The sequence below is a fragment of the Chionomys nivalis genome, chromosome 5 (genome assembly GCF_950005125.1).
Source record: "Chionomys nivalis chromosome 5, mChiNiv1.1, whole genome shotgun sequence".
In the NCBI taxonomy this organism is placed as follows: Eukaryota; Metazoa; Chordata; class Mammalia; order Rodentia; family Cricetidae; genus Chionomys; species Chionomys nivalis.
In genome coordinates, this window is record NC_080090.1 from 28,516,739 (window position 1) to 28,532,761 (window position 16,023).

The following is a 16,023-nucleotide window of genomic DNA, read 5'->3' on the forward strand; positions in this document are numbered from 1 at the left end:
CTCTGAGGTATTGCCTCCATTTCCAGTTGGGGAACAAGGAACGTGAGAAGAAAACAGAGAGGGGGGCAGGAACTAGGGAGCAATGAAAACTCAGCTCCACCCTAAGTCCATATCTGCTGCACAAACACAACCACATTACCAACTCAACCAAGCAGATGAACTGAGAAAACTAAATGATGACCTGGTGATCTCTGCCATCACCTGGGAAGGGGCTCAAAACATGAGTCTTTTCATTTGCGGCTTCTCAGGAAGAAGAATGTGCTAGTAAGGCGACCATGCACAGCCAAAAGATTGTGGACAGCATCTCTCCAGGCAGACACTACAGACCTAAACTATATAATTTTTATATGTCAAATTAATTCATAATTAAATATAGTAGGTTTTGTGAAAAGTATGGAAAACAATGTTCCGTGTCTCTTGGGCATCATAACGTCCCCAAGTCATATCTGGTAAGAGATTAATTTTCCCGTTTATGGATGTTATTCAATTTCAATTCAAATCAAATACATTTCACCTATTGGGTACAAAGCATGATGTAGCTGAAAACACGCTGTGTAATATATTCTAGTTAGCAGATAGCCAGTGGTAGTGGTTCGCATCGGGTGTGAACGCTGAAGAGGCAGATACAGGAGGAAATGTGAATTCACGTAAACATATCAGCCTTCAGTAGCCCAGGAACAGCAAAGATGCTGTGCTCTGCTAAAGAGGCACTTCAAAGAGATGCGTTGAACAGATGCATATGTGGAGGTCAGAGGACAGCAGGCCTCTTCCTCTGAGGCTCTCAGCCTCACTGCCTCAAGGCAGAGTCTCTCACTGACGCGTGGCCAGTGAGCGCTCAGTGTTTAGCTGTCTCTGTTCCTCAGTTCTGAGATGCACAGAGCCATGCTGGCTTTTTACACCAGGGCCTCAAGCTTTCAGAGCAAACACTCATACTCAACGAGCTCTCTCCTTGGTCGCTAGAAGACTAATTTTAATGAAATATTTCAAATATCAAGTTTATCAAGGTGGAAGTCAATTTCGACAGGCAGTTTCGACCCAGCACACATGGCCACCTTGGAACGTTAAATGTCAGAATGATTGCTTTCCTCTGCAGTGCTTCCTGGCCCGTGGCTATGAAAGCATCTGCTGTGCTTGACTCTGAACTCAGCGTTGCTCCCTGCACAAATCCACATCCAGTCACCCAGGGCCCACAGGAGGTTGAGACCAGGTGGAAAAGCCATGTTCTATATGGCTTCAGCAATACACACGTAGTTTAAAAAATTAATTTTTACTTTTTAAAGTCAAAAATAGGTTGGTTTAAAGTCTTGACCACAGGAAAAGCACAGCCGAGGGCTGGGGAAGAGGCTGTGAGAATGTGCGTAGCTGAGTCCTGGTCTCTAGTACCCAGGTATTAACTAGGCGTGGCAGCGTAAGCTTGTAATTCCAGTCCTAGTGTGGGAAGCAGGGGTCTTGATGGCCAGCCAGTCTAGCTGAAACAGTGATCTCCAGGTTCAGTGAGAGACCCTGTCTTGTCTTAAATAAGAAAAAAAAAAAAAAGCAGAGGGGGCAATAGAGAAAGACACCCAACATCAATAATTGACCTCTGCCTTCCGTACATGTACAGGTGGGAGCACCTACATACACTTGGACACACACATGCATATCACACACACACACTCACAATGATTTTAAAATGTGTGTGGAGGCCAATGAGATGGTTTGGTAAAAAATGTGCTGCTGCTGAGCCTGACCACCTGAGTTTGATCCTGAGCATCCCATGGTAGAAGAAGAGACAATCAATTCCCCTGGCTATTTTCTGACCTCCATACATGAGCCATGGCACACACTCCCCCTATATAACACATATACACACATGAATACAAACATGCATAACATATAATACATATAAAAATGGTTTGATGTGTTTAGGGCCTAATGATGTGCGCCTATAGACCCAGCAACTCATAAAACTGTAGGAGGAAGACTGTTTAAGCTGAGAGTTCAAAGTCAGCCTAGGCAACATCATGCAAAGCTCATCTCTACCACACAGAGACATACACAATAAAGTTTTAAATGGAATATTCAGCCCCTAGCAACTGGCAATAACTTTCTATTGTCTTGGCTATTCTTTCAAAGGCAAGTCCACATAGACACAGAAATTCCTACAGCATTCTTGGGTCACACAAGTGATAGCTGACACCCTGTTCTACAGCTTTGTCATGTCCACGTAACCATCCAGTTGCTTACTGACTTTTTGTTTATTCGGTTGGTTGGTTAGATGGAATTTTTTGTCTTATGAGACAGGGTTTCTTTTTTTTATTAATTTATTTATTTATTAAAGATTTCTGTCTCTTCCCTGTCACCGCCTCCCATATCCCTCCCCGTCCCCCAATCAACTCCCCCTCTTTCATCAGCCCTAAGAGCAGTCAGGGTTCCGTGCCCTGTGGGGAGTCCAAGGACCTCCCACCTCCTTCCAGGTCTATTAAGGTGAACATCCAAACAGCCTAAGCTCCCACAAAGCCAGTATGTGCAGTAGGATCAAAACCCAGTGCCATTGTTCTTGACTTCTCAGCAGTCCTCATTGAGACAGGGTTTCTCTATGAGATCTGGCTGTCGTCGAATTCCCTCTGAAGACCAGGCTGGCCTCTAACTCAGAGATCCACCTGCCTCTGCCTCTCTAGTGCTGAGAACAAAAGCATGCACCACACTACCCAGCTCAGTTGCTTATTGTTAACGTACAGACAGCAGTAACAATATCTTATCAGTGTTGCATTTCGTAGTTGGTTGTACCATTACTTATTTTTTTGCCAGTAGCCCACACAGAGATACTAATAATTTTTATATTATTTAGGATAAAATCCAGATGTGCTTCAGATAAAAGACAATAAAGATAAAATTGTCTTAATCTATCACACACACACACACACAAAGAACATAATACAGAGCTGCTCTGACATCAGATGCCGTGTCTTCTACACCACCACACATTGTCCCGGTCCCCAGCTGACCCCATGGTGAAAGCACAGCTGCTCCAACTCAAGCCACAATGTCCACATTCTAGCAAAAAGGGAAAAGACAAAGAAGAAAGACATGCCCTTTCCCTGCACACTTCCCAGAGTTGTATTTATGACCTGCACGGATCCCATTAGTTACATCCTAGCAACATGATCGTTCTTTCACACAAAGACTGGGAGTTTTAATGTTTATTCTGTGCAGCTATGTGCCAGCATAAATCAGGAGCATGTCTGTGCTACTATAGCATAGGGGGGAACAGCTGGAAAGGATCCAGCCTCTGCCTCCAACCTTGGTAAGGCAAAGCAGAAAGGAGCATGCTTCTGCCACTGCCTTTCTATCCTCGTGGAGTTACTACAGAGGAACAGAAGAAGCGGCAAGTCCTGTCACAATCTCACCCTTTCCGGGTGGGGAGTAAGGCCATAGGAAAGTAAAATGTCTTGCCTGAAGTCACAAAATACCTTCCAGCAGAGGTAAACTGTAAAACAAAATAAAGAAAAACACAACAAATTTGGAATTTCAGGATTACAAAAGCAAATTTTATTCTGTGTCACGTATAATATTAGAGACATACAGTCAGTCTTATGTTGACCCCCAGTAGATGGCTGAAACTGGAGATGGTACTGAATCTTATATGTTATACCAATACCAAGTGACTGACCCTGCTAAGTGACTGACAGGCAGGTAGTATATACAGCATGGATACTCTGAACAAACGGGTGGGGATTAAAATTTCATCTGGGTCAAGGGTCGATTCCATCACATCTCTCAGAATAGTATGCAATTGAGAACTTGTATACTGTTTACCCAGCGCAATTCCTGTCTAATATTGTTTGCCCATGATTGAATGAAGGTAATAATTCTTGGGAAGAAAATTCAAGTTAAACTGGACATCTTGTATTTATATTTGCAAAAAAACAAAAAATCTACCATTTCTACAGCAGATTTAGAATTTAAAGCTAATTTTCAATCTAATTTTTCATGTCAAGAACAAGGTGCAGCAATGATGCTCACCTATAGTCCACAAACAAAATGCCTTCCCAACAGTTTTTATAAGTGTTAAACAACACACTATTTGTGCTTAACAATTTATTTATGTTTAAATTAATCAAACTTTCCAGGGTCATAAATATATGTGTCAGGCCAACCTTTCCACAAAAGTTACAGTAAATGCTTCAGCTTGAAACCCTGGAGAGCCTGTATACGCACATCTAAACTAATGTGACCTATAAATCAATTTTGATTCACACAAGCTGAAAATATGCAAATCCTGTAGAAGGTCTGGCTTGCTTCAGATAGCAGAAGAAGACAAGCATGGAATGTCAGTGACCTGTTGAAGTCCTGAGAACACCTATGGCGCTCCGAGACACTACAGAGGAGGACAGCGGCTGGGTGGAGAATCAAACCGAAAGTCTGAATTACACCAGCAAATTATTTCAACATATTCTCTACCTATGGCTTCAAAAAGTTAAAATTTAACTAACAAATTAGCACATCCTCATAAACTCTCCTCCTGACTATAAATATATTTTTCTGATTATGAATAATCTGTTTCTTCCATATGTTATGGAAATCCTGCAGAATTTTTCAAATAAAACAATTTTATGGCTCCATGCACATTTTACAACAAGGAAACCAAGATCCTTGGCTGCACACACGTTCCTTCCTTCAAGGGATGCACATTGTTCACCCGAAAGAGAACCATCACAGATTAAACCCTCCTTCAAGGGATGCACCCGAAAGTGAACCATCGCAGATTAAACCACCAGCCATATCCCACATCCCCCACCTCATCTCAAAGGAATTTTATCTAGCTTCTAATTTTGGCTACCAATTTCCAGAATCACAAAGAATGGGGAAAATTTTCCAACTCTCTGCAGGGTTGCAATCAACAAAATCCAGGCTGCTGGAAATGCCACAGGACAAACAACCCAGCTCTTCAGTAACTAAATAACAAATGAGGATAGGGGATAAAATGTAAAACACCAACCAATCTCAACATGTGGTCCTTATTTGAATCCTGAATTACACTAATTGTTTTTTTGTTTTTTGTTTTGTTTTTTTTTTTTGGTTTTTCGAGACAGGGTTTCTCTGTAGCTTTGGAGCCTGCCCTGGAACTAGCTCTTGTAGACCAGGCTGGCCTCGAACTCCCAGAGATCCACCTGCCTCTGCCTCCCGAGTGCTGGGATTAAAGGCGTGCGCCACCACCGCCCGGCTACACTAATTGTTAAAAAAATAAATAAATAAACTCTAAGACTTAGGAGACAACGGGAAATTTGAGCGCTGCTTGACTTAATTTTTTTATTTTTTTCCTCATTGATTTTACTTGTTTCAGTTTCATACATTTATGCTTTGAATTTTAGTCATCTTAACCCCATGTCCCCTAGGCCCCTCTTCTCCAATGAGATTCCTCTTACCAGCATGGGTTCCCGCTGCTCCCATTTATGTATGCCTTCTTTATGTGTATAATACGCTGAGTTTAATTAGAATTTCTTGCTCAAACACAGGTTAGAGGTTATTTCCTGGAACAAAGGCAACTTAGCAATGGCTCCAAAATGAAGAAAATGAGACACTGTCCCTCTAAGTGTTCAGTTTAAAGGGGCATCTTATGGAATCATTATTTTGGGGGGAGGTTATTTTTTTTATTTTATTGAGCTCTACATTTTTCTCTGATCCCCTCCCATTCAACCGTCACCCAAGGTCTTCGTGCCCCCAATTTACTCAGGAAATCTTGTCTTTTTCTACTACCCATGTAGATTAGCTCTATGTATGTCTCTCTTAGGGTCCTCATTGTTGTCTAGGTTCTCTGGGACTGTGATTTGTAGGCTGGTTTTCTTTGCTTTATGTCTAAAAACCACTTATGAGTGAGTACATATAATAATTGTCTTTCAGGGTCTGGGTTACCTCACTCAATATGATGTTTTCTAACTCCATCCATTTGCCTGCAAATTTCAAGCTGTCATTATTTTTTTCTGCTGTGTAGTACTCCATTGTGTAAATGTACCACATTTTCCTTATCCATTCTTTGGTCGAGGGGTATTTAGGTTGTTTCCAGGTTCTGGTTATGACAAACAATACTGCTATGAACATAGTTGAACACATGTCCTTGTGGCATGATTGAGCATCCTTTGGATATATACTCCAAAGTGGTATTGCTGGGTCTTGAGGAAGGTTGTTTCCTAATTTTCTGAGAAATCGCCACACTGATAACCAAAGGGACTGTACCAGCTTGCATTCCCACCAGCAATGCAGGAGTGTTCCCTTTTTCCCACAAGTTGTCATCAGTGTGTTTGATCTTGGCCATTCGTACAGGTGTTAAGAAGGAATCTCAGAAGCCAGAACCTGGAAACAACCTAGATGCCCTTCAATAGTATACATATTAGAGTACTACTCAGCAGTAAAAAGCAATGACTTCTTGAATTTTGCATGCAAATGGTTGGAAATAGAAAACACTATCCTGAGTGAGGTAAGCCAGACCCAAAAAGAGGAACATGGTATGTACTCACTCGTATTTGGTTTCTAGCCATAAATAAAGGACATTGGGCATATAATTCGTGATCCTAGAGAAGCTAAATAAGAAGGTGAACCCAAAGAAAAACATATAGGCATCCTCCTGAATATTAAACTTCATCAGGCGATGAAAGGAGACAGAGACAGAGACCCACATTGGAGCACCGGACTGAAATCTCAAGGCCCAAATGAGGAGCAGAAGGAGAGAGAGCACGAGCAAGAAACTCAGGACCGTGAGGGGTGCACCCACATACTGAGACAATGGGGATGTTCTATCAGGAAATCACCAAGACCAGCTGGCCTGGGTCTGAAAAAGCATGTGAACATAGCGGACAATGAGGACTACTGAGAACTCAAGAATAATGGCAATGGGTTTTTGATCCTACTGCACGTACTGGCTTTGTGGGAGCCTAGGCAGTTTGGATGCTCACCTTACTAGACCGGGACGGAGGTGGGGGGTCCTTGGACTACCCACAGGGCAGGGAACCCTGATTGCTCTTTGGGCTGACGAGGGAGGGGGACTTGATTGGGTGAGGGGGAGGGAAATGGGAGGTGGTGGTTGGGCGAAGGAGGCAGAAATCTTTAATAAATAAATTAATTAATTAAAAAGAAAAGAAGGAATCTCAGAGTTGGTTTGATTTGCATTTCTCTGACAAAATATGGGACACCATGAAAAGACCAAACCTAAAAATTATAGTTATAGAAGAAAGAGAGGTTAAACTCAAAAGCACAGAAAATATTTTTAACAAAAGCATAGAAGAAAGCTTTCCCAACCTAAAGAAAGATTTGCCTATAAAGATATAAGAAGCTTACAGAACACCAAATAGACTGGATCAAAACAAAATGTCCCCTCACCACATAATAATCAAAACACTAAACATACAGAATAAAGAAAGAATATTAAGAGCTACAAAAGAAAAGGGCCAAGTGACATATAAAGGCAGAACTATCAGAATTACACCTAATTTCTCAATGGAGACGATAAAAGCCAGAAGATCATGGTCAAGCATAATGCAGAATTAAATTTTTTAAATATCATTAATTTTTCATTTATGTGCTAACAGTATTATACTTAGAACTTTCTTAAAGGTTCTTACCTTTCAGACACTAAGGCTATGACTGTATTTGTGGGAAACTGGTTAGTATGAAAGCTGAGATTTGCTCAAAGTCATAGAGGAGAGAGTGGGGAAGGCAGGGGAGGTAGAGAGGACTTGAGTAGAAGAAGATGCTGAGCACACAGGAGTGGGAGACCCTCATATTCTTGTGCATGTTCAGAGTCATCCATAAAAATTAGTAGCACATAACAAGACATTGTACTAAAATATGAGTAACATCGTTATACTTGAAATACAGTAATATTCCATACTAAAAAAAAAAAAACTTAAACAATTTCTGCATTTCAAATTCCACTGTGAACAATACACTAAACCATTCAAAACCTTTTTCTTTGGAATAGTTTTTTAAAGGAAGGGTCTGATTTGCCTGCCGTAAAGTGAAATGCAGAGAAATGGTATATGATTTCAAACACATTTATTTTTCTACAAACCAGCAATATCAAGAATTCACTTCTAAAAAACAACTATTATATTCTGCCAACAAATTGTAAACAAAACTCTAGTGATCAACTCCACTAATACCTGTTTTACAATGTTTATTACTCTGTGGCCCAGTTTTTAGTCTGCTATACAACTGGAAGCTCAATCAGCTATCAAAGATAAGAATGATTTAGTCTTAATTGAAGCTTTAAAAAAAATCCTATGCTCTAAAGTACCATCCCCTTTTTAATGGCTACTAAGGAGAAACTTCAACAGCCATTTGTAAAACATTTTTATTAACCCTATTAGCTACCTCCGCGCACGCGCATGTGCACACACACACACACCACTTCCTTTCTTACATCTTTTGGGTTTTCTCCCTTGGCAATCACATAAATAGGGAAAAGCAAACAAGCTCCAAGACTGAAGAGGTAAAGCAACGCCCTGGAAGCAGAACTTCTCCCTTCTGCTTAAATGTATACATCCCAACCGCCCAACTAACATTAAATTACACTATTGGTCTAGGCAGTTGTGAAGTGAGTGACTGGGCAGAAGTCACCCTCACTTCAGAAATGAAGAATCTGAGACTAAACCAACAGCAAACTGTGGGAATGAGTCAATGCAGGTGACATATTCAAATCTCCTGTCAACTCATCCAAATATTTGCCTTCCTCCAACATAAACACGTGGCGATGTACAAATCATTTTCAAGATAAATTACTATTCCATAGCCTGATCAATACTTAACTCCATCTAACATTCTTCTGTGTAGACTATCCCATCATTAGAGAGTTCCAATCAGCAAAGCTGTCTTGGCACCTTGTCATCCAAGTACTGTCCAAAGACAAGCAACATCAGTCTCAACCAAAAGCTTGTTAGACATACAGAATCATGGGCCCATCCCAACCCAACTAAACCATATTCTTCATTTTAAGAAAACCCCAAATTAATCATGCACCCTAAAGTTTGTGGAGGATTGCTCTAAAAAATCCAGAGCTGAGGTTAGGCATTCCACAAGTCCATACTTCTACAGACTGCATACTCAACTTCCACCATCTCCAATGATCCAATCATACCTTCATATCATGTATATACAGAAGAAAGAGTATTCCAGATGGAAAATGAGCATCTGAAGATTTAAAGTTAAATGGATCCTGATCAATTATTACTATACCCTTAGATCAGAGCATCTCTCAACCCTCATCAAAGAAGTCTCTCCTTGCCATTGATGGCAGCTAACACAGAGACACACTCCCATTTTCCAGTGTGCAGAGAATAAAGGACCATGGCATGCTCAGCCCTATATGGGACATGCGTATTAACCTGCAAGGTTTGTGGAAGAGAATGCAGAAAGACTGTAACATCCATAGGTGGTCCATGGCATCAAGGAAAAACAATGTTCCAGGAGTAACAGAGCAGATACACATGCAAACTCGCAGTGATTGTGGCAAGACCACAAGCATAGAGGGGGTGGGGTGGACATGAAATCCCATCACCAGGTGAGTAGTTACTGGCATTTTTATGGCTTCTAGGAGAGAGTTGGCTTTCTTCAATGATGTCTGAATGTGGACTCGGGAAAGAAGCTGTGTCTGCAAAGATTGATTTACTCATTAAAACATCAGCAATATGAAAAGGTGGAGGCTGCAGGTGAAGAAGCTAATTACTTTGTCTCCTTGAACAGCCTTTCCTTTCCCAACTCTGTGTCAGAACTAACATCCCAGTGACAAACAAATAAATACTTTTTGGAATCTATTAAACTAGCAACCACTAGCGTCCATCAACCCCAAAGCTAACAGTGTCAGCAGATGGCCCTGCCACCTGCAGAAAGGCTTCTCCCATCTTGTTGTTGAGAGAGCTGGGGAAAGGGGGGCAGACCAGGCTCTCCTCGTAGCCTGACAGAAATCTAAGCCTTAGTTTCAGTTAACTAAAGTGGGACAGAGCTAAACAGATAGTCCTCAAAAAAAAAAAAAAAAACCCACAGCCTTCTGCTGGCTCAACAGGTACCTCAAGGCCCCCTCTCCTGGCTCAGCAGACCCCCCAAAGCCCCTTTGCTGTCTCAGCAGGTGCCCCCCAGTCTCCGGATAACTGAAGATAGCTTTCCCTACCCTCCTGCTGGAAGGTCCCTAACCACTAGGACCTCCCACCAATCAGCTGCCATACTAATTTTTCTTCTGCTAATCAACCCCAGATTAATCCTTCCTCTCTGGAATTCCCCTAACTTATGACCTTCTGTCAGGGTCGCCAAGTGTCACCCCAATGTTGGAATTAATAAAGCACTCTTGATATTGCATATGTGGCTGTTGACCTTCTCTGGGGCTTCTCTTGAACCCTAACACTGTAACCTCCTATCTGATATACCCATCAATACATTTTAAAATTGTTATGACTCATGACTTCTTTGTTTGTAAAACTATAAAACTTCATAAAACTGTTTTCCATGTTGGAACATGGAACCAGAGGTAGCCCAAATCTGTGTTCACTCAAAATGGCTCCAGAATATTCTCTGAACTGAAATCACACTCTTCTAACATAGTTGCAGCATGGATTTGTTTTATAATTATTTAAAAATTTCCTGCTAGCTACATCACACTAAGTACGCATAATAAACCTAGTTAGCAGGTCCCTTAAGTTTCCTTCATTGAACTGTAGTTAATTCACACATTACCATAGCTTTGTAAACAGAGACCCGAATAATCACACAGAAATTATATTAATTACAACACTGCTTGGCCTTTTAGCTCAGGCTTCTTAATAACTAACTCTTCCATCTTAAATTAATCCATTTCTATCAATCTGTGTATCGTCATAAGGCTGTGGCTTAATGGTAAAGGTTCTGGGCATCTTTTTCCTTTGGCAACTACATGGCATCTCCCTGACTCTGCCCTCTCTCTCTCTCTCTCTCTCTCTCTCTCTCTCTCTCTCTCTCTCTCTCATATATATATACATATATATATATATATATATGTATGTATGTATATGTCTTCCAGCCTGGCTATATTCTGCCCTGCCATAGGTCAAAGCAGCTTCTTTGTTAACCAATGGTAATAAAACATTCATAGCATAGAGAAAGAAATCACACATCACCATAGACAGGGGTAGGGATGTTCATTTAAAACTAAATTCCATAATATACTAGTTGAGCATCCCTAAATTCTCAAATCTAAAACTTCTAAAGTGTTTTGGAAACACTTAAATGTTTCAACCTTTGGAGGCTTTTAGATTCAAATTTTCAGACTAGAGATGTTCTGGATGAGGTCGATGTAACCTCTATTATGTTAAGCTTCATTTCAATGGCCTTTGTCTTCAGGTTTCATCTAGTTCTCGATGTATCCTAATTCTTTCATTCAACTTTGACAGCTTCATGAATGCGTTTCTCTGCCCTGGACAACCAACAACATTAAACACAAGGACAGAGACTTAGAAACCCATACTATCTCCTTCCTCCTACCTGACATGAACCAACGAGTGTTCGTAGGTATTGTTCTAGCGTGGCTATTAACCCACATAGTGGCCTTGTGTATAAAACCACCCTTATTTCCAAATGTAATGCTGTGGTCACCAGATATTTCCCAGAGAAGCCTGGGAGCCGACTGGAAAGAGGCCGGTTTCCCACCTCCCTCCTCCACACTGACACTGGTCACGAGAGAAGAATTCATTGATAGTCAGCCTCTTAATTAGCTCAGAAATGACTGTCTTCACATTAAGATACATATTGTTATCTGCACTGAAGCTAACAAACAACAATTATACTTACTTCTACTAAATCAATTTTCCATGAACAAAAGCAGTCCCCTTGAATAAACTGTTACTGCTTACCTCCAATGGCACAGGGTCTCAAGAGTATCTGCAAACTCATGTTTCAGGTATATTCTACTTAAATGAGTGAGTGACATTCTCAGTGAAGAAAAATCATTAGACAATGAGAGTGGTAGCCACATATTTTGTAAATCAGTTCATTTTTTATAAATCTATAACTTTTAGGATTCACTCATGTAGCACTTGGAGGTTGATAGTATCCCTGTAATGTCAGCAGCTGGGGGCTGCTCTGAGTTGGTAGGCCAGTCCCGGTAGTTATAGGCCTGTCTGGTAGGCCAGGCACTGTGAGATGCTGTCTCAAAACAAAACAAAACAACAACAAAAAAAAAACCTCATTTCTCTTTTAGTATAGCTCCATCATGAAAATACATAGTAAATGACTTTCAAGACAACACAAATGATTTAAAGATAAGCAAGATAAGATTGTTTCCTGAAGGGACAATGGAACGGGAAGACTTGCACACAAATAATTATAATAGAATGTAATACACAAAGCACAGTCCATAACTAATACCATAAATGTGCTATAAAAATTCAGAGGAGGATGTAATTTCTAGCTGGGATGATTAGAATGGAAAACAATTATCAGAGGAAGTAGTGTTTATACTGGCTTAATAGATGGATAGATTTCAACATGTGGCTAAGAGATTTGAAAAACAGTACTGACAGAAAACAGAAAGGTTCAGAACAAGCAAGCTGCACAGGCAAATGAGTCAGCCAAAGTAAAGAATGGGGCATGAGGGCTGAAGAGGCGGCTCAGCTGTTCAGAGCACTGAGGACCTGGGGGATTCCATTCCCAACATCCACAGAGCAACTCACAGCCATCCTTTCCTCCAGTTCCAGGGAACCTGATACCCTCTTCTGGCCTGGGAAGATACAGGGTATGCACATGGTGCACAAACATACATGTAGGCAAAACACCCAAATAAATAAATACCACTACACCAATATACTACATAAAAATGGAGGCATAGGCCGGGCGGTGGTGGCGCATGCCTTTAGTCCCAGCACTTGGGAGGCAGAGGCAGGCGGATCTCTGTAAGTTCAAGGCCAGCCTGGTCTACAAGAGCTAGTTCCAGGACAGGAACCAAAAACTACGGAGAAACCCTGTCTCGAAAAATTTAAAAAAATAAAAATGGAGGCATAGGAAATTGTGCAGGAAGGTGCAGAAAATGAGAGGTGGGCACATATGACAGAATGAGTAAAGGAGGGGTAGGATGGCCTCTGACCCTGAGCGGTGTCAGTATCTACACACCCAAGGCTGACTACTGCATTGACTTTGAGGAAGGGATGAAAGATAATCAATAATACATAGAGATAGGGAGACAGGTAGATGATAGATAGATAGATAGATAGATAGATAGATAGATAGATAGATAGATAGATAGATAGATAGACAGACAGACAGACAGATAGATAATCCCCATATCATCATTTTCTTTTCAAATCTAAATGTCTGGGTGGCATTTCACCATATCAGAATAAATATTTAGATATTTATGCTAGTTTCTGTTTTGTCAACTTGTTTTGTAGGTAATTATTTGTTGTTTGTTTGTTTGAGACAGAGTCTCACTATGTAACTAACTGGCCTGGAACTTGCAATGTAGACCACGTTAGTCTTGAACTCACAGAGTTCCATCTGCCTCTGCCTCCCAAGTGCTAGGATTAAAGGCATACGCTAACAGGCTTAGATTTTGTCTATTTTGAATAAAAAACAATTTTGATGAACATCATTTTACTTTGTGTGTATACAATTCCTAGAAGAATAATCATCGGGTCATGAATATTTTTAAACTGTTGATAGCAATTTGCCAATTTCATTCCAAAAATAAGGTACCTACCTACTTATGCTTCCAAAAATTGTATGTTCACCTGTTTGGCTGTTTCCTTCTAGATCAAAAGAACATGAACTTCTAGGCACTCTTACCTCTACTACAATGGGTGAGAAGCCAGATTAAAAAATGAGAGGAGTTACTGCCGCAAGAACACACAAAAAAGTACAGTAAATTCTGTCCTCTTGTTTTACCTGTGATTCCTCAAGGGTACCAGAAGACTTTAGACACAAACTGACTTTGTGAGAAGGACCTACAGAGCCCCACGGTGGGGCCTGCAAGAACCTTGTGCTTGATTTAATTCTCTGTTGAATCATCTTAAAGTTCATAATAAGTTTTATATAAGCCAATCCTGTTCACATCACAAAGTGCCTAAGGATATACACACTAGACACTGTCAAAACCTCCACTGACTAGAACTGTATGTATTATTGTGTTTATTATAAGGAAGGAGAAGAATAATCAAACTAAGTGATCAATGTTTGCTTTAAAAGTATGCATTTTTTTCAAGTCATCATCAAATTACCTCCTAACTTCGGTATTCAAATGCAGAGGACAATTAAATCAAATGGTTAACTTTGGTATTCAAATCAAGAGGACAAATAGATCAAATGGAAATCAGAAAGATGCAGAAGAGTCCGAAGAAACCAGTAAACAAATTTTTCAATACCTAGAGACAATAATTCAAAAAGACACTGAATTCAAAGTCAATGAGAAGTTGGCTTTTTCTCTAACTATATCATCTTCCCAGTGGGTTCTTGAACTGAATAAATTTAATTCTACTTGGAAATTTTCCTGGAAGCCATCTGGAAGATTATAACTGACAGGATAAGTATCTTTTTATTATCCTGAGCCACATAAGACAATTGGTCTCAGGGGTCAATAAAGACAAGTCCAGAGGAACCCATGCTGGGAATCTTCCTATTCCAAATGACTTTTACCCAACTCAAAATGTAATAGACTACTAGTATTCCTAGTGTGAATGCTGTCTTTTCTCCAGGTTTTATCTAAAGCTTAAAAAAATCAAAACGTATCAGCATTCCACAGACGGATTCATAGAAGGGCAGACCCAGGACACATCGACCTAAAGTCTAGGTTCATGTTTTCCTCTCATCCTAATTCCCATCTCAGCATTCTCACGAGCATCCTCTTACATCCTTTCTCAAGCCAACTTCACCAGAACCAGACAGGTGTTCTCAAGAATGATGGTGCTGGGCTGGACCTTCCAAGTTGGTATTTCTGGGGTTAGAACTCAGATTCTTTGAATCCACTTTAGGTGAACCTATGCACAAACTGAAGCTTCTCTGAAGTGTTATATTATTTGTATTTTGGTAAATAAACCTTGCCTGAAGACCAGAGGCAAAGCTAAAGCCCCCCTAACCAATGTTCTCCACAGAAAATCCACAAGAGTCCTTGTCCTGTCTATAGTGCTCGGAACAGGGTCATCACACAGAAGGGATGTCCGTTTCTGTGTGTAATCGAACGTTTCCTTCATCCCGAGAGTCTCAGCCAACCATCAGTTTCAATTTTCAAACTGCCTTATTAAAAAGCAAAACCAAAAATGTTTGCATGTGTTTGATTGTCCTCCTCTGTGTTTGTCTCAGCATGCAGCTTTTACAAGTTTTGACTAATTCAGTCCTCATACAATCCCATGAGGTAGGCATGAGAATTATCCTCACTTTCGTGCTATCGAATGGAGGAAGTTCAGGTGCTAAAGTCACTTGCTCAAGGATGCATAGCTGGAAACTGGAGAAGCAGGCCTGGAATCTAGGAGCCCTCTTTTCCAAGGCACACACCACAGCTCCCTACACACGTGCTCTGTAATGGTCACAACACCACGAGGCTCAGCACACCCCTCAGCATTTATTAAACAGTTCCCATTTTTGTAGAGACATTCTAAAAATCCAAAAGCAACGGATGCTGATTTACTATCAGAAAAAGCATGCTCAGGGCAGGGACAGGGGTGGAAGGAGAAGGAGGAGAGGACTAAGAGGAAGAAGAGGAGGAAAAAGGAGGGACAAGGAGAAGGAAGAAGAGGGGGGCTAAGGGAAGGGTCCCATAGGTCAAAGGGAAGACTAAAGATGACTGTGGATGCCAGTCAATGAAGGTCAAGGTGCCTGTGCCAAGGTCCTCTTGCTGCCTGTAGCTCACCCGAGGCCTGAGGCCGGAGCAATGATCTGGATCTGAAACAAGCAAGGGCAGCAGGCGTGAACCAAATCATACCTCAATGTCCAGAACATTCCTTTCCATGGTACTATTAAATAAGTTTCCAAACTAACTACCACAAACTCTCCTAGAGTCCCTGCCTCTAAGCCCTAGGAGCAGAGGCCCCGCCCCTT

At 40.9% G+C, this 16,023-nt stretch overlaps 1 protein-coding gene across 9 annotated transcripts in view; it reads right to left on the reverse strand.

The window, feature by feature from the left end:
- The window catches only part of Erc2 (ELKS/RAB6-interacting/CAST family member 2), an 893,871-nt gene that overhangs the window by 817,825 nt on the left and 60,023 nt on the right, over nucleotides 1-16,023 (reverse strand). The window lies entirely within an intron of this gene.